This window comes from Chlamydotis macqueenii, chromosome 27 (assembly GCF_036417535.1).
Source record: "Chlamydotis macqueenii isolate bChlMac1 chromosome 27, bChlMac1.mat, whole genome shotgun sequence".
Taxonomy (NCBI): Eukaryota; Metazoa; Chordata; class Aves; order Otidiformes; family Otididae; genus Chlamydotis; species Chlamydotis macqueenii.
This window is the reverse complement of record NC_141582.1, coordinates 60,809-82,709: the sequence shown is the minus strand read 5'-3', so window position 1 is coordinate 82,709 and position 21,901 is coordinate 60,809. Positions and strand designations below refer to the sequence as shown.

At 51.0% G+C, this 21,901-nt stretch overlaps 2 long non-coding RNA genes across 2 annotated transcripts; both read left to right on the top strand.

Moving 5' to 3' along the window:
* Positions 1–10,903: 10,903 nt before the first annotated feature.
* On the top strand, positions 10,904–17,477 carry LOC147597378 (uncharacterized). Its single transcript, XR_015261226.1, has 3 exons — positions 10,904–11,016; positions 13,178–13,244; positions 16,981–17,477. It is a non-coding gene; the product is annotated as an uncharacterized LOC147597378 (long non-coding RNA).
* A 1,927-nt stretch (positions 17,478–19,404) lies between these two features.
* On the top strand, positions 19,405–19,824 carry LOC147597377 (uncharacterized). Its single transcript, XR_015261227.1, has 2 exons — positions 19,405–19,468; positions 19,602–19,824. It is a non-coding gene; the product is annotated as an uncharacterized LOC147597377 (long non-coding RNA).
* Positions 19,825–21,901: the final 2,077 nt, after the last annotated feature.

Below are 21,901 nucleotides of genomic sequence, written 5' to 3'. Positions count from 1 at the left end.
GGCCAAGGCCGAGCCGATTGGTAGCAGAATGTTCCGTGATAATGCCTCTGCGATAACGTATTTAAGAAGGGGAAAACAGAAAAAAAAGAGAGAAGAGAAGATGTGAAGAAGCTGAGCGGGGGCAGAGGCGCAGAGGGAGAGGTGCAGGCCTCATTGGCCGTGCAGGCCTCACCCTCTGGCCTCTCGCCAGGCAGCGACTGGGCCCGACTCGGCCTGGCCCGGCTGCAAGAAGTGGAGAGGAGATGAGAAGTGAATAAGATGTAAAAGGATCCTGAGAGGCGTCTGCCAGCCTGTTGTGAGGAACGGCTGCAGACGCCAAGGTCAGTTCAGAAGGAAGGGGAGGAGTAATGTGGCTCCTGGCCAAGATTCCCCTGCAGCCTGTGGTGACGACCATGGTGGAGCAGGTTGTCCCCCTGCAGCCCATGGAGGTCCATGGAGGAGCAGAGATCCACTTGGAGCCCGTGAAAGACCCCACATCAGGGGAGGTGGATGCCTGAAGGCGGCTGTGGCCCGTGGAGGGCCCGCTGGGACAGCTGTTCTGGAGGGACTGCACCCGTGGAAGAGATGACCCACGCCGGAGCAGTTTCACGAAGGACTGTGGCGTACGGGTGGGACCCCATAACAGAGCAGAGGAGGAATGTGAGGAGTTCTTCCCCCGACCATGGCGCAGCGGCGTAAAACAACGCGTGATGAACTGACCGCAACCCCCATTCCCTCTTCCCCCCTGTGCTGCTCAGAAGGGGAAGGTAGTAGAGATAATGTTAAGCTTGGGAAGAGGGAGGGGTGGAGGGAGGTTATCTTGTTCTCTGTCTCATTCTCCTGCTGTTTGTAGTAATAAATGAAGAGTTTTCCCCAGGTCGAGTCTGTTTTGCCCATAACGGTAACTTTAAGGATTTCTCCCTGTCCTTATCTCAAACCTCGAGCCGTTTTTCCTTATACTATCTCTCCCTGTTCTCTCGGAGGGTGGGGGAGTGAGAGAGAGACTGCGTAGTCTGGTCTGATCGGGGCTGAACTACGACAACTGGAGAAACCCTTGTGAGATGTTTCCTCTTTATTTCTCAAAAGCTAACAGTCATTACTGTGCCCTTTCAGCACTGGCCACCTCTTCATTATCCATCTTTTGGTTGGCGTGGGTGCAGTTTGCACAATTCTGTGTGCTTACACCCTTTCCCACCGCCCGTCCCCTCGCTGGTTGGTCAGGGTTGGTATCAGTCAGTGTTGCATTTCGGGAGCTCGGGAAGAGTTTTGGGCGCCAGTTAGCCAGTCTTAAATTACGCAGTCTCTCTGTTGGCATCTGTTGTCCACCCATAACCTGCGCGTTGGAAGGGTTGGCTCCAAATGCCGCTTGACGGTGGCCCACACGCTGTGTTTGCTGGCTGAGGCAATCTTTGAATGGCAGAAGCTGTTGGTGTTGATGTCCCCTCCTTCTGGAGCAGGCGAGGTGATAAGCGTATTTGTCGATGTCAGTCGTTGCGTTCTCAGAGACACAGATGGTTTGCTGAAGCTTTCCCTACTTGTCCACACTGCGGGAACGGTTTGTGTAAGATTTAGGGTCCTTTCTTCACAGAGAAAGCTACAAGAAGGAAAAAAAAACCACAAGCCAAGCGGTGTGCCGCCTATGTCGGTTCCAAGGCAACGTGCTATTTTATTGCCGTCAGCAAATTTTCCCAGCTGGGAACGCTGGGTCTGCGTTCCAGCTCCCTGCTACGGTCAGTGAGATCTGATAGTGCTGAACCTCAGGCAGAGCAGAGACACCTATGTTTTCAGCTGTGAGTTTTATTTTTTTTTAATTTATTAATTTGTACCTGTTTTTTTAGGCATGAGAGGTGCTGGTAAAATACCATGTGTCCTTTTTCTGGGATGCTTGGAGACATTCAGATCCTCACAGCAATCTTTGATTAGCTTGGAGCAGAGGGGTTCCTCAGATCTTAGTTAATTGAAACACGCATCAAGTAGCTACATCTAGAAATGAGTCATCTATAAATAAGACAGCAAGGAAAGGAGCTTGGCAGGAGTCACGGCGAGAATTGCAGGAGTCACGGGCTCCTCCAAGTGTGCAACGTGGACAGGCATGCATCAAGAATTCTCTGGCGCCCCGAAAATGAGATCGGTGGTAGCGGGTGGATAAACACAACTCATACACTGGGATCCAGTTTTGGGTTTGGTGATGTCCTGGTTCTGGCCAGGATAGAGTTAATATTTACCTGAGCTGGGTGGAGAACTGAAGCTGGCAGCCCCTATGGCTGGGATAGTTAACTAATTAGCTAACAGCTGGGGTTAATTTACCCAAATTAGCCAAAGGGCTATTCCATCCCATCTGACATCATGCTCAGTATATAAGTGAGGAGGGTGCTGAAGGGAGTCTCCCTGCTACTTGGAAGAGACTGGATGTGGAGATTTGTTGTAAGCCATTATACTGTATTTGTGTTCCATCACTGTCTTGTTTTCTTCTGTCATTACTGTTAAATTTACTTTTTCTTCAATCTCAACCCACCTGTTTGGGTTTTTTTCCTGGTTTTCTTTTGTTTACCAAATCTCCCCCTGTTCTCTCGGAGAGTGGGGGGAGTGGGAGAGAGACTGTGTAGTCTGGTCCCCATTGGGGCTGAACTACGACAGTGATCATCTTGGAAAATTCAGTAGCGTATCAGAAGTCTCTGCAAATTGATCCCAGTCCATTTGGCCCAGGCGTTGCCACCTGAAGGCACCTCGTTCATGGGCTGTAAGGAGGAAGACCTTGCAGAGAGGAAGGCTTGAGTAGGACGTTGTCTGGTTTTGGTCATTTTTGCCTCTAAGCATTAAAAAATTAATTTCCATCTCTGATTCTTTGCCCTATCTGTATAATTTATAATCTCTCCGAGGTCAGAAATGCTTCTTACTCTGGGTGCACGCAGGGTTTATCGCCGTCAGATCTGCACCTCAAAGCCTGCGTCAGCATTGCTGCAGTCTGAATGCAGAGATAACAAAGCCTGGCCATGTCCTGAACCGTCGTTATCTGTAAGTGAAATGGTTTCCAACCCACAGATGAAAGAGCTTTTCAGTGCGAAGCATTGCTATTACTGGAAGTTAATTCTTGTTGGGTTTTATTGGATTTTTAATAATAATTTTTAATACTTGCTCCAGTTTTCTGGCTAATGTTTCACATGGCATACCTAAGCACATAGCACACACGCTAACTCTTGCTGCAGCTTGTGCTTTGTAAGAGTGTAATACCATTCAATATTTTCCTTAAAAAAAACTCCTCTCTGGCGTCTTGCACTACTCATGCAAAATACCAAGTTTTCTTCTAAAACTACACCGACGTTGCAACTGGAAAAATAACGTACTAATCGAAGATAAGTACCAGTTTGTATCGATGGTTCTCAAGAGCTTTTGGGAAGACTGGTCGTGTGGGGAGGCTGAGGCATGAATGCTCGTAATTGTTTACGGGATTGGATTTCCCTTCCTGGGCCCGGATGTGTTGGCCCTGTTGGTGCCATCCTTGGGGTCTCCTCATGTGCTTTGCCATTGAAGGAGCCGTGTGCGTCCCTCAGCTCTTACTGGGGAGCAGACCTCTCTCGCTGGCCTGAGAATGGGACTCTTCCCCCGCCAGCCAAACCTTTGCATGCGCCGTCTCGGGATGCGAGCAAACGTGGGGGCACCGTAATGGAAGCATGCTCCGTCGGTAACTCTGAAAGTTAAGTTGTATTTGCGTGTTGAGTAGGAAAGGAGGCTTTGTAGTTGCAATGGGAACCGACAGGCAAGATTGTCCTTCTGCAGCAAAATTGCCAAAGGGGTTGCTTTGGTTTAAAGCCACCATTGACTCGATGTGGGGGGGAGCGGGAACAAAGGGACGTGTTGTTTCACGGGGTCCAACCCTACTTGAGATCCTTCACTCCGTCCTGCTGAAGCCACCCTCGGTCAAGGTGGCAGCTACTTCTGCTGACTGAGGTGGAGTTTACGGAAGGAAATACAACAGATTTGTATTGGAATCGATGAAAGTTGGATGCGATGAGACAAATCAGGCCCCCGTGAGCATCACAAGGTCTCCCAGCCCGGAGAATGGGGGTCTGTGCCCCTGTAAAGACTGTGCCCCTCCGGTGTTACCTGGACTGGCAGCGTTGCTGGTAATACATAATCGTGTCGACATGAGGAAGGCAGTGGCTCTGGCTGCCCTCATTCCCTTCCTCCGTAGGGAAGTTCGGGCTCCAGAGCTACCAGTCCAGCATGAAATCCCCATTAAAGCACATAGAGTTCACTGCTCCGAGGGCCGGGGCGCGTTGGCCCTGTAATTGGGCGGGTTAGACTCGCGCCAGAGTTTAACGGCAATTTAAATCTCTCTCGCGCTCCGATGCAGAAGCATTAACGCTTTGATCAAGGCCTTTCCATCTTTCCACTCATCATCAAGCGTGGTGCAGAGACAATTCTCTCGTAACGAACCAGGGGACCCGAGTGTTCAAGACATCAAAACTGGGCAAATTTCCTTTTTCTTTCATTTTAAACCCTCCAGTCTGCAGTTCATACCTGTCCTTTTCATACTTCTTCACCATTTCTGTTAGGAAGTTAGGGATACTGTGTTTGTCAGGCTAATAATAATTAACGCATTGATTAAAAAAAAGGAACTACGCAACTGGAGCAGAGAAGAAACCCAAGCCCTTTTCTGCAGAGGCTGGTTCCTAGGAGGTTTCCTTCTGGTACAGAAATATTTACTTGCAATCAGAAAAGCTTTTTTTTTTAATTCTAGTGGAAGAATGAAAAATCCTTTTCTCCGCAGCCTAATGGGCGGAGGCACATGTTTTTAATAAACACATGGAAGGGCGGGTTTTCTGCAGTCAGGAATTAGCATTTAGGAGCTTTACAATGCTTATAAATCTCCGTGCCTTTTCTTTCTTTTTTATTGAATTCAGGCAATTTTCAGTCTGTGTCCTCTGAAGCCCTGGTAGTTTCACTGAGTCTTTCCGTCATCGTTTAGGCTGTGCGAGTGTTTTCAGCCTCTGAGCTTTAATTATGATGGGGATTCCCCCGCTCTGCTGAGTTTCACTTTTTCCCTGTTGCGGCAGGTTTTTCGTTTGCGATTTTTTTGGAGGTGATCTTTGATGGAGGAAATCTGCTGCGATCTTCCAAACTCAGTGGTCTTCGCATGATGCTTTCACCACTTTTCAAGTGAGCCCTCACCGTTAACGTCCTTGGGATCCGGTTCTCTTCCATGGTGTAGGAGGTTTTCCAGAGATGGAGGAGTTTTTGAGGTTGTTGGTTTGTGGTTTTTTTTAAGATCAATGGCTTTGTAAAGAGGTTTGCACCAGCTTGAAAGTTGGATCGGCCTCATCAGGCGCTAGGATGAAATTTGCTTTACAGTCGGAGAACAAACGATGGCTCTTGCCATGAAGATGGAGCATCCTGCCCATCTCCTCGCATCTTTTCACCTCAACGGACCAAGGTACCTGTGAGCAACCCCTGCCCAGGCGATCCCCAGTGTGAGAAGGTGCTGGGATGGGTGGATGGGAGCCGGCCGTACCTTTCCCTCCTCATTCCTTTTCATTCCGAGTGCAGCATCGTTATTAGCTATGAAGTTTTTCCCCTTTACTGTTAGCCCAGCTAGGTCAAGGTGTGTTATAAATCTTTGACAAGTCAAGCGCTGCTTCTTGCTGGGTACAGTATATGCTTGGCCCCATTAAGAATAATAGCATGAATAACCGTAAGCCGTTAATTTTGACGAGATCAGGCCTATCACCTTAAAAAGCGTGCACCGATACCATGGGAGACGTTTGGCGCTTTCCATCGTTCCCTCCCTTAATGAAGAAAAATACGAAGGTAGCAGCAGTTTGCCTGACAGAGAGAAAAGTTCATCCTGGCCGCGTGCGTGGGGAGAGGAAGGCACTGAGAAATTACTGCTGGCACCCCAAGAAGTTGGGGCGGTGGAAAGAGGCACGAACTGTACCGCAGTCCTGGGCTCCGGTTGCAGATTTATCTCCTGCAATAATATGGAATTGAAAGCCCCGCTTTCTCATTTGGAATCAGCCAGGGATAAATCCATCACGATTGCCAGGTTTTGGGGAATCTTACTTTACGGAGAGCCAGCTAGAACCACTGATGTTCGGAGTTTCTCCCTCCTTAGCGCCCCGTTCTCGTTAGCTTGGTGTGCCGTTCGCTAGCGCCTTGCTTTTACCCACACGGGCGTTTGGGTGCTCGTAGCTGTTTTCACACTTCCCTTAGAGAAGAAAACCCCTTTTGTATTTTTTTCTCTTGGAAAAAAAAAATTAAAAAGTGGGCTGGGACAGTTTGTTCCCTTGACTTTCAAATGCTCAGAGTGAGGAAAAAAAATAGAAAATAAAGAGTGGAGGGAGGGCAGGAGGAGAGCTGCTGTAGACTCCCACGTGTAGACAACGCTCTTTGTAAAGCTGCGGGTGGCGTGGCTGCTGCTGTCGTTTAGAGCAAGGCATTGTTTGTTTAAAAGCGGCATCTTTCCTCGTTATTTTGAGTATCTCTGTGCAAGGCTGCTGCGCGCTCGCCGGAGACGCCGAATTCCTCATCAAAGCAAACACCGAGGGAAACGCTGTGCAATTACAAGCTGTCCTCGGCCCCTCTCTTCTTCCTTCCAGTGCTCCTCTGGGATCCGCGGTGGAAATGAGGAGGGCAGGAACGGCAAAAGCCTGTGCGCCGCGTGATGCTGAGGGAGCCTTTGTGCTGGGTTTAGAGGCCGGCGGACGCCAGCACAGCACGCGCACAGGCCTCTTTCTGTTTTCGGGGCAGAGCTGCTGGGCCGAGGACACATGGCCTCGTTTCGCCGGGTCTGGGGCTTTTTGGAAGGGGTCCTGCTCCAGACCCAGTGCCCAGCAGAAGCCCTTGGTCTCTTCTTTTGGAAGGCCGTGTCCACGGGCAGCCTTTGAGCCAGCCAGTCTCACGGTTGTGACAAACAACTTGAGAAAACATCGGCCCTTGATGTAAAAGCGAGCAGGAGGCCTGCTAACCAGGCGCCTGCTTTTTCTCTTCTTATTTTTGTTTCTGCACAAGATAAAGACATAAATGTCTAAATATTAGGGGTATGACTCATTCCTCCTGTGTTTTCCCATCAGCCGCGTTTCCCGTGATCATGGCGCCAGGCTGAAGGCGAAGGGGAAAGAGCGGGAAGGTTTTAACCTAGTTAATTATTTCATAACAAGCCACTGGTTTCTGGGCTTTGATATTCATTTTCTCCTGTTCTTCTTTGTAGGAATTCGGCAGTGACGATTTTGCAGCGGTGGCCTGCTGCTCGCTTCTGAGGTCGTGCCAGAAACGCACAACCCAAAAATGGGGTTTCCAAGTAGTTTTCTAGTGTTTGGCAGGCCGCGAGCAGCCGATCGCCGATCAGACAAAAGTCGACGCTTTCCCTCTGGCATGGCTGCAGTCCAAGCATTTCAATATGTAATTTCCCCTAATTTGCGGAACTGTGCTGTTAATTACATGAAAGATTTACTCAGAGCTACCTCTTCCGTCATGTTCTTAATGCCTGCATTAACGACGTTGCTTCTCGTTGGTAATTCTTGGTCGCGCGGTGAGGTTAGGATGATGGAGTCGATGCCCTCCCCTCTTTCAAAACATTCTGTACCGTGGCCATAACCTCCGTCTTCCTCATATCAGCTTTTATCTTTTTTTAAATTTCCCTATCCTCCTTTTCGTTTACTAGAGGGAGAGGACTACGATAAGCAGCTGCCCTTTATGCCTGCTTTTTGGGAACTCTTGCTCCCATTTTTAATTTTTCCACTGAACTAAAGACTCACCTTTGACGGGAGCATCCTTACAGGACACAAATTATCGTATTTCGCCTTGTGCGTAACAGATCCCCTACAACCCCATGTGCAGAGAGGCTGTGGCAGCTGCAAGCGCAGCACAGACGCTCGCTGTCGGGCAGGCTCTCTCCAGGCTCCCGAAACTGGGATGGACAACTTTACAGAAAGAGTACATCTTCTTCCTGTGTCTTGTGCTCAGCCATAAGGAGCTGCAGATGGTTTCCTCACCAGCGCTTGGAAGTGGCCAACAGTTCTTCTTCTGCGGGAAGAAGGCGCAAGACAAACTCCCGCCCGGTGTAACGACCCCGGCTCCTCTCGTCGGTGCCTGCGTCAGGCAGTCTGTCACCGGTGCAATTTCACACTCAATTTCAGTAATTGCTTGGCGTAATTTCTGTCAGGTGAAGAGTAGGAAGGTGGTTGTGCTTCATCAGAAGAGCGGCCGCTCGTCATGAGAGCTATCTGATGCCAGGATGCAGGACGATCTGCTCCCATCTCCCGTTGGGCACCTGCCAGCCATGCTCCTCTCAAGGTAGAACAAGGAGGACAGCTGAAAAAAGAAACAACAAAATTAAATTACTTGGTAGTTTCCCATCTACACGTTCCTTTGTAAAATTATTTGTTTAAGGTTCTGCCTGCTGTGGGTGGAGTGCTGGGCCAAGATGTGGGAACAGCTCCGGCGAGCTCATGGTTAAAAAGGAAAGGCACAATGCAACCGAAGGCAGGCAAAAAAAAACAAAAAAAGAAGAAAAAAAAATTACAAAAAAGAAAGCTGGTCTGGACTCATCGATAATGTGACACACATCCTTGCCTGGGCTCGGAGCTGAGAAAGCACAGCAGTGATCAGCACGCAGGTCAGAATTTCAGCGAGCTGTCCAAGGAGAATTTACTCTAGCGTCTTCCTGACAAGAGACAGAGGTATAAAAAACAATACAGCAACTTCTGTTCGAGCAGTAGCTGTGTAAAATATTGTTCATCAGAGCTCTAAAGGCTACGTCAGCAGAGGAATAATGTCTGCAGCTTTCGGCTTGATATTCCTTTGGGCAACACGTTTGTGGGTTCGCCAAAGGCAAGGAGAAAGAGCGAGTGAAGGGCAAGGTCTTGGACTGTGCATCGTCATTTTTCATCGGCTTCGAGTTGTGTCTGCTTGATACGGGTTTGTAAACCAGCGGGAAGGCAGCCGGTGTTGCGTCTGAAGACCTGCGCAGGGTCGTATTGGGCTGAGAGCACTTTCCCCTTCTATTGGTGTGCGGCACAACAAAAGTACGTGTCGATGACTTGCAGTAGATGAGCAAGCTGAAGGGTGAGGAGGGCTTAAACCCAAGACCTGACCATCCTCTGTCTCACCTCTGGCTGTCACCAGATGGTGAGGAGAAGGTAAGCATGAAATAATTTGCTCCAGAATAACCCGGTGACAGGGAATGTTTCCAAGCGCTGATGATTTCTCAATCATTCCTATAGAAGGCCCAGAAATTTTGACTAGGACCAGACCCCTGTGTGTGTGCCACCCATGAATCCGGTCTCGTTTTTATAGTGCCGGGATGCGGAAGGGCACCCAACGTTCTCCGTTGATCGCCCACTTCCACTTCTTCAAATCAATCAGTTCCATCCTGAAAATCCAAGCACGTCCTGGGGAAGGAGACCGGTGAATGATGGACACAACAAACACGATTTGTATTTAGTTTGGAGCTTGTTAGGTGACATTTGCATAGCTACAATGTCAGATTCATTATTCATGAGCACAAACCGCAGTGACCCCCGACGCGCACAGGCCTTCACAAACACCGCTCCCAGAGCCCCAGGATCAGACGTCTGTCTTACTTTTCCAAGCAATTTCTCTTTACAAGGAGCATGGCGGAGTGACAGCTTGATTTTTTTATTCATGTGTGGGTCTTCTCGAGGCATAACATTTACCACGGTACGGAAAAAACAGGCTTGCAGGTCGGGGGGGGAAATGTTTTCAGGAAATTGTGTTTAAGAAGAGTTTTCAGGGGTGAGTTTGGGCAGGGAACAGCCACGTCCTTTCTCACCCAACCCAGGGCATCTCCCATCACACAAGAGCTCCTCTCCCACTGGGTGACACCAAAAAAGGGTCTGGGGTCCCCAGGAGGGGCTGGGAGCAAGCGAATGCCCCCCAGCAATGCAACTGATTTGTGTTTGTGTCTCCGAAGCAGGGGTACTGCAGAGCCCGTCCCATGGCAAGTGATGCTGGGAGAAGGGGAAGCATCCAGCCCTTCGGAGGACACACCGATGATCCTGGAAAAAGGAGGTGGAGTCAGCAGGATAAGAACAGGTGGGTGCCAAAGTGGGAAACAGGGTGAGGGAAATAGCTGCAGTGTTAGCGCAGAAAGGGATTAGGAGGTGACAGCACAGCACGCGGAATAGCCAACACCGTGATGCTTGTGCACTAACAAAAAAAAATAGCAGAAAAGCAAATGCCGAAGGGTATTATGCAGCATGTTGCGTGTAAGAGGTGGAGGGTTGCTATCCCGGAGGACAGGCCACAGCTGGAAGTACCTCCACGTGTTGCAAAGCCGACCATCAGATGCGCTCCATGGCCACCCAGGGAATGGTCGCCTTGGCTTACTGTGCAGTTAGGGGAGTTACGTTAGCGCTTTAGGAAAATCCTCCTGGAAAAACGCCAGAGCTGTTTTATTGGATCCTTCCACAAACGCCTCTCAAGCACGGCCAGGGCTGAGTCTTCCTCGGGCGGGAGGAATGGCAAAACGACCTTGGGGTCCAGCCATTAGCGCCAGGAGAAACAAGCGTCAGAACAGCTCCCTCTGTCAGTACATGGCCTGCAATAGAGAAATTAAAAAAAAAAAATATATATATATATATATATTTGTGAGGGAGCCTCGCACCGTTTCAGAACACCATTAGCATTTTTAGCACTGGGAGGGAGGGATCAGAAGCCGCGCTGGGAAGCGCTGCCAATCACACAGTGATTTGCTCTCAGTGTGAGGCCCTCTCCTGCCCTCTTACCCGAAGAAAATAATGTAATCAACACAATGACACCAGGAAAAGTAATTAAACATCTCAAAAATGCTAGAGATGCAGGCGAAAGCGAGACCGTGGTAGGATGCTAATTGCTGAATATGTTGCCCTTTTCTTGCTGTTCGGCGGCAAACGGAGATGGGAACGCTGTCCTCTGTGTCCCTTCACAACTCGCAGAGCAGGGATCTGGGGGGGTAGAGGCAGCAGCAGAGCCGTGACACCGTCCTCGCCCGCGTCCCGCGCCCAGCGTCCCTCCTTGAGAACCTCCACACCGCATCAGGTGAGAGCAGAGTCAAAGCCGAAAGCGGCGCAGGCTTAGGGCTGGGTTATTTCTCCCAGGTCCGGCTCAGATTTGCTCTGAAGTTTGGCCGGTGGCAGCCACTCCGAGCTCCCTCGTCTCCGCAGGGGACAGTAACGCAGGGGCGGAGGGAAAAGACGGCATCTTCGATGCGTCCAGGCTGATGGCCAAATTATCAACTGGCATGGAACCCCTTCTTCCGTTATGATTTTAATCGAGGGGAATATATTCTGGAGAGGTGCACAGTCACTTGTGAACAGGACCTTACCTTAACGCCTCTCTGCTCCGGCAACAGAAACGTAATTCCAGCATCGACCTCTCCCCTTGGCCAAGGCACCGTTGGGGGTCGCGTCCCCACCTTTCCGTCCCCGCTCGCCTGGTGGGTACGTGCCATCTGGTGGCAAATGGGAGGAAAGAAAATCAGTTTAAAATTCTTTTTGCCAGGACAGACTCTGTGGAGAAGGGGCTGAAGGAGCGGGCGGATTTGGCTGCTTTCGGGAGAAGGGGCTGTGCCGAGCAGCAGCCTGCGCAGCCCTCGTTCCGTCCTCCGCCACAGGCGTTGGACCGTTGCCAGTCCGATGGCTGGCGGATATTTTCCCAGGAGGTTGGTTTTTTTGATGGAGGTAGTAACTTGTCTCTGTAGATGTATTCTGGTTTCTTAGTGTAAGAGTTGAAAACTAAAAACGACCTGCAACGTCTGGCTTTTGAAGCTGCCCCTCTCCTTTGCTTTCAATTGCAATTTTTTCCACTGTTACCTGGCCTTTTCCCCCTTCTCTTCTTTTTCCCCTTTGCTGTCTCCTCAGTGGATAAAGAAACTAAAGAGGAGAAACAGTCAAAACCGGAAATCAAAGTCAAGAGCCAGAAAAATTTTCTTATGTTTTCTGTCCCTGATTTTTTTTTTTCTTTCTGATACAAGAAGAAAGCAGGGAAATGGGTATTGGGGTACTTGGAGCTTTCTCTGTGAAATACATTTGTCAAATACTGTAAATATTTAAGCTCAGAATGATGTACCTAGATTTATGGGGTTTTTTTAGTGCACAAAGTTGGTTGCCAGCACCCAAGTAGGAGCTGCCTTTCTGAAAATACGGTGACAGAAGAGAGAAATAAGTGAAATGGATTATTATCCACTTGGTATTGAACAGGATCACAAGGAGAAGGGTCGTGCTGGGGCAGAGATTTCGAAAGGCTGTGCTTCACCCGCGCGCGAAGGAGCAGCGCAGGGCCGTGCGTCGCCTCTGCCGCATGTATAGGTGTTAAATACGGCTTCGCCGGAGCATCGCGCTGCTGCTGACCCTCTGCGCTGGGGGAAGCGCACCCTAAAGCAACCACAGGAAACCTGCGTGCGTCAGCCGCCAGTACCGGGGTGACGGCAGGCGGAGGTGCCGCCCGCCTTGGCTGAGGAGCGGATGCTGCCCTCACTGACTTCCATGTGCATAATTGTGCTGTAAATTCTGCCCCGCTGTGTCCGCCTAATTACATCTGTGAACAAGAAAAAAATATCTGTATACATGTAGGGCTTTTTTCCAAAGCTTTCAAGGCCAGATATTCAAGTGTTCAGGAGCAGAGGCGGCTGCGAAACAGCAGAAGAAGGAAGTTGGGATTCACATTTGTCTGGTTTGATAGCGGGCACTTCTCCTGCCTGTGCCAGAGGTCAGGGTTCAGCGTCTGGGACAGCGAGGGTCTCACCAGGCCCTTTCTAGACCAGTCTCCCTATTTTAACTCGATACCCACAGGTTTTCCAGGCATCGTTTTCTCTTTTAATAAATATAGAGCGTTTCCCTTGTAGTCGGAGCACCGCTGTTGCTGCAGCCAGAGGACAGGGCCAGACTCTTCCCAGGGGCATTCACTGAAAGAGGCAATGAGCACGAACTGAAATACGGGGATTCCACCCAAGGAAAAAAGCTTTTTTGGGTGTTTTGTTGGTTTTTTTTTCTTATACATGAAAGCTGTCAAACACTGGAACGCGTTGTTCAGAGAGGCTGTGGTGTCTCCATCCTCAGCAATGCTCAAAACCCAGTGGGACACAGCCCGGAGCGAGCTGCTCTGAACCATCCTGCTCGGCGTACGGGGGTTGGACTCGGGGCAAACCTGAATTATTTTGTGATATCGCACCACAACCTCCCACCTCTTGTTTCCCTCCCAGGTGTGAGCCACCATGAGCACTGCTTCGCAACCGCCTGCATCCTGACGCCTCAATCACCTCTCCGCAGGTAAGGAAAGCCAAACCATCCCGACCCTGCGTCCGTTTTGGCTGGTTTCCTTCAAGGCCCAGAGCAGGAGGCAGCTGAGGGCCGGAGCCTGCGCTAACAGCAGCGTCTGCAGCCCCAAAAGCTGTTCTCTGCAGCCCTCTAGTGCTTTTTAAATACAGAAAAAAAAAAACAGAGTTTACAACAGTCATGGGGGGAAAGGGGCAAGGAGAGCTCCGGCTTGGGCCCCGCCAGCCCGTCCTGCGTTTGTCCCTGCTCAGGCGAAACATTTCATTGTGCCTTCTTTCACCACGCTGCCGGAATCCCGATTGTCCTCTCCCGCCGCACGGCCGAGAGACAGCACAGATCTCCTGGTGCCTGCAGCCGCTGCGCTGGAGCGTTTTCCCCAGGAGCTCACCGCAGCGTTTGTGTTTAAGTTATTAATTTTCCTGGGGAAGACAATGTAGCTATTTAAACATTGTTCTTCCTTGCAGCGCTAATTTAAAGCGGAGGCTTGTATTTGCTAACAGGACAGCGTGCCAGCCAGTGTTTACCTGAACAGTTCTAGTGTTTAGACAGGCTCCTGATCCGCAGAGCGCATTCCCACCAGAGAAGCTGCGCTAGCGTACAGAGAGCACGTTGGCCACGCCAAGGGCAGATGGTTTGTGCGGCACCGACATCCGGTATGGAAATTATTATATAACTCCATCCCATGGAGCATCACCGGGGGGATTCACTCCCAACGGACATCCCCTCTCCCCTTCTCCTACCTGCCCTCTTCAGCCCCTGGACCCTTTCTCCATCCCATCAGCCTTCCTCTCGTAGTGCGCAGGCTGTCGTTCCCCACACCCTACAGAATCAAGGATGGAACCCCGTTTTTGGAGGCCCCGTAAAGGGAACCAGTCCATTTCCCAACAGCTTTTGCCTGTTTGTGTTACGGTGATGCTAGATCATCACTGACAAAAACACAGGTGGAGCCAAGCTGGGAAACTTTTCCTGCCTCGGTTTCACTTCTGTCAAAAAGCCTCCTCCCGTTTTCATTAAAAATCTCCCCCTTTTGCCAAGTTAACAGCTACAAAGAAATTAAGAGTTAATTAAATGAAATAGTTGCTTTCCAGGCTCTTTCTGATAAAATCCTGAAAAGCTTCTTCACAACTGAATTTCTCCCACAAATCTCCACTTCAACAAAAGGAGTCGTCTGCATAGAAAATACTTTGAACAATTAATTCTCCGGAGCTCCAGAGGCAGATGGACGGATACCAACCACGCTGAAACAGGTCGACCATGCCTTACAGCGGTAGGATTAAGCTCTTCCTCGTCCCGAGCTCCAGGTCCTCCCACACAGCGCAGGCAGCCCGGACCCATTGCAATTCTCACTTTTCTCAATCAAACAGAGTAAAATTTCTTTAAAATGAATTAAGTGTTCTTTGACTTCACGCTTTCGCTGTTCAGGATCTGAAGAGTCGCAGTGCTGGGTTTTTATCCCAGCGAAGTTCAGAGGCTCGGCCAGGAAGGAGCTGCTGGCTCCAGGATGCTCCAGCTCTGCCAGCACTTGTGCTGGGACCCGTGTGTGGGTGGAACAAGCGGAACAGTTGCATGAACCACCACCTCCCCCGTGACAGTGACAGCGGTGGCTTCACAAGGGCCAAGTCTTCGCAAGGACTTGGAGACAGAAGTAAAAAACCAAGGCAAAGAGCAACCTGTGGGGGTGTGCCCGTGATTTGGTCCTTAAATTGAAAGGTGCTGTGGGGTTTAAGTCACAGATGTTGTGTAAACCCCGCTCAGGAGAAGAGGAATCTCAGCGACTCTCCAGGCTGAAGCTGCCTTTAAAGAAACAACCTGAATAGCCTTGTCATTTCCATTTTCCACGCATTTCTCTGTGCCGCGTGTTCTCAAGAGCGGGGAAGTTGAGTTTTCCCAGCACGACTGCCGGAGGCTGCTAACCCCTATCAGGGCTCGCTCAGCCACATCAAAGGGAACAGGACACATCAGAGGGGCCGCGGTCCCGTCCCGGGGGGGGCGAGGGGGTGGCGTGGGCTCTGAAGCATCCCTCAGCTTCTGGAAGCAGGGTTGGATCAGTAAGTGTGATGCAATGGCCCAAGCTGAAACAACTCCAGTGCTGCCGTTCTCCTGGGTTGTGTCTGAGCAGCACTGGCTTACTGCAGAATCACAGCGAGCCCCTTGGTCAGGGTGGTGGAGGGGGATGCCTTTCGCTCCTCTTCCAAACAGAGCAGCTGGAAGAGGAGAGAGAGGCGACGGCGGCTTTGGAAATCACAGCATCGTCATCGCGTCGCAGAAAACGACTGCAAGTCAGGAAATCCGGAGTGTTGAAAGGCTCCGTTTCCCCGATTTTTCTGGTGTTGATCCCCAAGCTGGCTCAAACACTAAATGCAGACCCCGGCATCGAAAACAAACCTAGAGTTTGCCACCCCTGCCCAAACGCCACAGAGGAAGGAGGCCCTGGGACCAGGACGAGCCCCAGGAGAGGCCTGGCTTCCCCACGGTACCATCTCACATCTAAAGCGAATGAAGATGCAGGGCTGTCAGGAATTCAGGGCCCCTGATGACAGAGCTGGATGCCTGGGCAAAATTTGCATCCTTTTGTTTATCCCAGAGCCTCCCACAGTCCGCAGCAGTGTTTCCCTTTGGTGTAAAGCAGGAGGGGGGCCCGCTTTGAAGGCTCAGCTCACATGGGAAGCGAACTCCTTGATTCCGGTTGACATTTGCAGCGAGGTGGAGGTGGTGGGGGAAGCGTTTCTCCGAGCCCCCTCACTCTGTGTGTTCAGAACCCTCGCGCTCCTGTGAAATGCGATAATACCAAGCGGTGGGTGGAAGGAACAGCACCAACGTGTCCCTCCAGGAGACAGGAGGGTTCAAAACCGCTCTGTGCGTAAAGACAATTCCCTCTGTTGCCGGCTTCCACACCGGCATCCCCGTGCACGCGGAGTGTTTCGCCCGGGAAGCGAGATGCACCGCTGCATTTTGTTCTGGCTCTCAGCAGCCAGAGTGGCTGTGGCGTTTGTTTCTCGGGATTCCTGATTTTAAAAAAAGGGTCAAAAATAAGGCTTTGCCTTTCCAGTCTCACACAGTGAGGACTTCTGTTACAGTAACACAGGAATATTACAAATCTAAGGTAAAACCTCCAAGGTGGCAAAAAACGTACCGTCAGGAGCAGCGCGGCGTTCATCAGCTCTAGAGAGAAGTCAGTTAGCCCGTACTCTCACAATTAGGTCTTAGTGGCGTTACTGCTTTTCCTCTACCTTAAGAATATTTCCCTCAAGCTCCAGCTCCTGCAGTCGGGTTGAAAAGGGCAGATTTTGGGCTGGCACTGGTGTCTGGGGAGAAGGAGCGGACAGCTGCCACGGTGGAAGAGCACCGGGTTCTTTTGCGTTGCGGCTGTGGCCTCAGCCGCCGTTTCTGCGTGCGTAGGGACGCCCAGACCCAGGTCCTGTGTCGGCCTTGGCCTCAAAGCTCACAGTGCCCGTGGGAAAGCGCTCGGCATCCCTCAGGATCACGGCCCGTAGCATTAAAACGGCCGCAACGCCGGGCAGCTGGAGAGCAGCCAGTTTGTATTTTTGCAAGATGGCAGCATTAGAAATTCGGTGTCTGGATGTGTGTCCTGGATCTTTTACGTTAATGCTGGCCGCTTTGACTCCTGCCCTGTGTCACTGCCTGCTCTGTATCCTTTTTTTTGTTCTTTGTGTTGTAACCCACCTAGAGCTGCCCTTTCTCCCTGCAAACACCTCTTTTTGCCTTCCAGGTGCCTGGGAAGCTCCGCTCATTACAGTTCTCTGCAGCACTTGCCACCAGGCTCCAGCTGATCCACATCCCATCTCCCATCCTTCCCAGGACCGCGCCACTGGGCTGAGGAGGCTGAGAGAGGTGCTGGGGTCTGCTGTCCGCCTCCCAGAGCAAACCCCTCTGCCTTGCCATCTTCCCAGCGCAGCCTGCCTCTCCCGCGGCTGAGTGCACACTGACATCTAACGGCATTCCCTGCTGCTGCCGGGCTTTTCCAGGGGAAAGGGAGCAGCTCCCCACATCTCTGTAAGTTACACCACAGCATGGTGCTGCTGGAGCAGAGAACTGGGAGGACTTCTGTTTCTAGAGAGATTTCTGTCCTGACACCCTCTTTAAAAAATCTCTGCAGAGGATTCATTGATTTCTTAACAAATCACGTTAACATTAAATCTCCTTGCAGAGCAGTGAGGTCTCAAAGAGCCTCAGAACACCCAAGCCATCGAAGCTGTGTCCCGTGGGACCTCAAGGCACAATGGCTGGACTCAGACATCTTCTTCTGCACTAGCAGCGGTGATTTCATGTGGGCTATATTATGATATTATGGACTTCCCCCTCTCGTAATTCAAGGTTTCAGTGATAGGTCTTGGTTAATAAGGGAGTCTCCTTACGCTGCTCATCCCACCAAGCTGTGGCATGGGACCAGGCATCATCCCTTGAGGTCCGCTCCTTGCCTGCTGTCCCATCTGTGGGTGCTGAGCATCAAGAGGGATGGAGGGGGAACCAGAGATGACCCAAATCCTGCTGATGATGATGTTTTTCCAGCAGAATGCCCTCCCTGGCATGTGGGTACTTCCAGGGTGAGGGTATCTCCAGGATCTTTCCAGCCACTGCAGCACCCAGAGGGACTGGTGCTCCTAGGATGGGCTCACCCCCAGCCTGAGCTTAAATAGAGCTCCTGGGCTCAGGGGGGAGGATGGAGGGGGGCCCAGCTGGGGCGGGTTTATTGGTGCACCCAGGGGCTGCTCCTCAGGTTTGGGGGAGTTGGGTTTGTGTGTGGTGAGGGCTCTGTGCTCCGAAATTCCTTCCAAAAAGTGGAAATGAAGCAGCTGCTCTTTGCTGCCCGCCTTGGTGCCTGCGGAGCGCTGTCCCGTGGCGTGGCAGGTCGGTGGTCAGGCCGTTGCTTTGTAAGTAGCAGTATTTCTTTTTTTCTCTACAAGTTTTTTTTTGAGCTTCTGAGTGTGGTTGTAGCTTTTCTTCAGTTGTTATGGCAAAAATTTAATCTGGGTGTGGTGAGAAGAGAGGATAATCCAATGTTTCTCCTGCTGTGTTGGTTTTGCTTTTGCTTTAGCTGAAGATTTTTTGGTTTTTTTTTTTTTTTTTGTCAGCAGCGATGGTGCTGGTGTTTGGTACGCTGCCTGCAACCTGGCTTGTATGTGCAGATCTGGTAAGGGGGAAATCATTTAATTGCTTACCTATGCATCGAATAAAATCTCGGAACCCTATTGTGCAATAAAATCTCTGCGTTAAGTTTTTCTGGGCACTGTAAAACTAAAAACTTTCTAACACGTGAGGGCTGCGTGAGCATTTCACTTCCCGCAGGCGCAGGCTTCCCACGTTCTGCTCTCTGTTTCCCGGGCTCAGGAGCTGCTGCGTGCAGCTCTGCGCTGGGTCTGGCTGCCGGTGTTGGTGCCCGAGATGTAAAATAAATGGGGAAAAATAAAATTTCCTGAGCGATGTCACTGTGGGGTGTGTAGGCACTGAAATGTTCGTGCGAAGCGTGGTTGGTTTCCTTGGTTTGCTGTTGGGAAATGGAGGGAGCACTGTGCTGACTCTAATAGAAATATTAAATTTCTAGAAATAATAAAAATACTAATAAAAATAATAGAAAACAATTTAAAAATTTATTCTTCTCAGCATCCCAACTTGCACATATCCACCTTAGCTCTGGGCTTCATTTCATCACCCAGCTCATCTTCCAGGCTGATTGCTCCCCGTGATAATTAGTGCTGTAACCCGCTCTAGCCCCGGCGACCCGAGCTGGCCGTCAGAAGCGAAGCACTGGCCACCGTCCGGTCCTTGCAGGCAGCAGACCGGCATGGCTCGGGTTAGCCCAGACCCCCTTGCAGCTACGCCGGGGTGCCAAACAAGATTCGATCCCCTTGAGCAAACTTTCCTTCTCCTCCATCGTTTTGCTGTGGCTCAGGGGACCGGGACCGGCTCGGCCAATGGTTTTGACGCTCGCTTTGTGTCGCAGCGAGGGAGTTCCTTGCCACGGCTTGATTTACGTGTGCTGTGCACCTGCAGGGACAAAGATGATGATTTATTGCCCTGCGTGGCTGCTTCAGGCTCTGCCCAGCCCCGCTGGAGGGGGCCTGCGTGCTGCTGCGGCCCGCGCGCTGGGCGGTTGGTGGCGAAGGACTTTGCCCTTCCTGTGGCTGGAGCGGCGGCGGCCGCGGCTGAGCCGCGTTTCAGAGCAAGCGTCGTTTCCTGGGGACCCCGACTGGTGTTTCGTAAGAGGGGCTGTCACGCGTGGGGCGAGCACTTGGGGGATGTGACCTCCTGCATCTGCAGAGGCGTTGGTGTGTGTTAGGCCCTGTTCCCACCTGAGCTAACTGAATTTCTTTGTTTTTATCTTTTTATTAGAAATATCAAAGCTACCAGTCTGCGAGCGTCAGAGGGACGTGGAAACGGCTTTCTGCTGCAGCCGAGCAGGCCGTGGACCGCAAGGGAAGAGGACTGATGGCAGAGGAGAGCAAACTTGAGAAGCTGGAAAGCGAATAAAGCACGGATAACTCCTTCCGAACTGGGATAAGCGTGGTGCCGCTGTGTATTAGAGCTGACTTAAAAAAAAAAAAAATCAAAACTGTATTGTGTCTGGCTCTTTTGGGCTTAGTAGGGATTGATTATTGATTGGTGAGAGTTGTACCCTGGGTCTGGGGGTGATTTGTAAGAATGGCAGAAAGCGATTAAACAAGAAAAGCCGAGGTGGTTGTCTGGAAACTTGTGCAGAGTGAAAACTAATTGTTTTTAAAGGACAGGGGGATATTGCAGGGAGCATTTGTGCGGGATGGAGGTGGGGCATTTCCTGTTTCTACCTGTGATGCACCCGCAAGTGGATTAAATTGTTTCCCCTTTCTGCCCGGTGTATCTGCCAAGGAATGATGACCATCTGACCCCTTCTCCCCCAAAATCAATTTATTGGTTGTGCAGGATGAAGCCATTTGCAGCAGACCAGGACAGCGTGCTGTGGGTGGATCTGGCTGTGATGGGAGAGGGAATTCTCGGTCGTCCCGCTGCGTGTGGCCGGGGTGGGTCCCTCCTCGCCGCGCTGGCCACAACTTCTCCTGTAACCAAGCCAGAGGAAGAAATTGCTTAACAGCAGCCGTGCTACGCAGGCAATTTCCTAAATCTCATCTAAATAGGAAATACTACCATCGGTGGATTCTTGCCAGCTCCTCTGAAGTTTAAAGCAAGTTTGAGGAAAGGAAAAAAAAAAAAAGTATTGCATTATTCATGCATGGAAACAATGCCTCACGAGCGCTCCCCGGGGTCTCTCCTACCTCCGAGCCCTCTCACATCCCGGCAATTTATAGGTGTCACGAGAGCACTACGGGGACGCGTTCTCACTTTGTTTTAAATCAGGGCAGAGATTAATCGTTGGGCTTGCTCTGTAATTATTCCCTTTGCACACAGAGCGCGTTCCTCGGGAAGGGGACCGGAACTCTCAGTGCGGCTGGGCTTGGTTCGACAAATGGTCTTGGCTGAGGAGGGGGGAATACTTGTGAATGTCAGAACATTCCAAGCTGACAATTAAAAATGTGATTTGGAAATGCTCCAGGCAGAGATTTAGGAGTGGAGCACTGGGTTTGAAAGCAGAAATTTTTTTTTTTTTTTTTTAATCAGAAACAGCCCTGAAGCAGAATGGGGAAGTTGAACAGAGGACAGAACCTGAGCGTGACGTCCGATGCCGGCATAGCCTTTCCCAGTAGCTCCGTGGGGGTTTTTCCTTTCCCTGCAAACCCGAAAGCTGCCGGAACTAAAAACCTTGAAGTCTTCTTCCCTAGATTTTTTTTTTTTCTTTTTGCAGTTCAGCTATTGAGCTGTGAATCCCTGGGTTATGTACAGTCAGGAGGCTGTGCTGAGGAAGATGAGGGTTTCTTGCCTGATGTGGATGTAAACGGGAATGTTCCCGGGTCTCCTTCCTGGTGTCGCTTTGCTCTCTGCTTCAGAAATCTAAAAGAAGTTTGTTTCTGTATTTAGCTGAGGCAGAACCAGTGCTTTGGAGCTGGATCCTTGTGCTGCCCATCTCTTGCGTCTGCCAAAATCTGACCATTAAATGTTTGACCCGGCTGGGATGAGATGCAGGGGATGGGTGGTCTCAGCCAGGCTCCGAGGCCGAGGTGGCAGCAGGGTCCCCAGGTCGCAGCCAGGGACGTGCTACGTGTGCCCCTGGGCCACCTCCACCACCGCTCCGTGCCTCAGTTTCCCGAAGGAGATGGGTTCTGACCCTTGGCACAGCCGAGCATCCTTGGTCGCTGCTGCTCCGAGGTGTGATTGCGGGGTGGGAAAAGCCTGGTGATGCCAGGAGATGGCACCATCCTCTCGGCTGGGGCTGCCCAGCTTTGGGAGAGCCCCAGATCTGGGGCATCGCCCTCCCTGCAGAGGGGCGAGGGCTGGCACAGCTCCAGGCTCGGCGTTTCTGCAGTAGGCGTTGGCCGCCGCAGCAAGCCCTCCGAGCTGCCCCTCGGGATGGCTGCCTGTGAAAAACACACCCCATAAAAACCTCATACACCCTCTAAAAACCTCATGCACCCCGTAAAAACCTTGTGCATCCCATAAAAACCTCATACACCCCGCTGAACCGCACCCCTCACTGCCCAGGGACTTCCCCGGGCTCTGCGGAGCGAGGCCAGTGATTTCAGAACAGCCCGAGCCATCTGGTC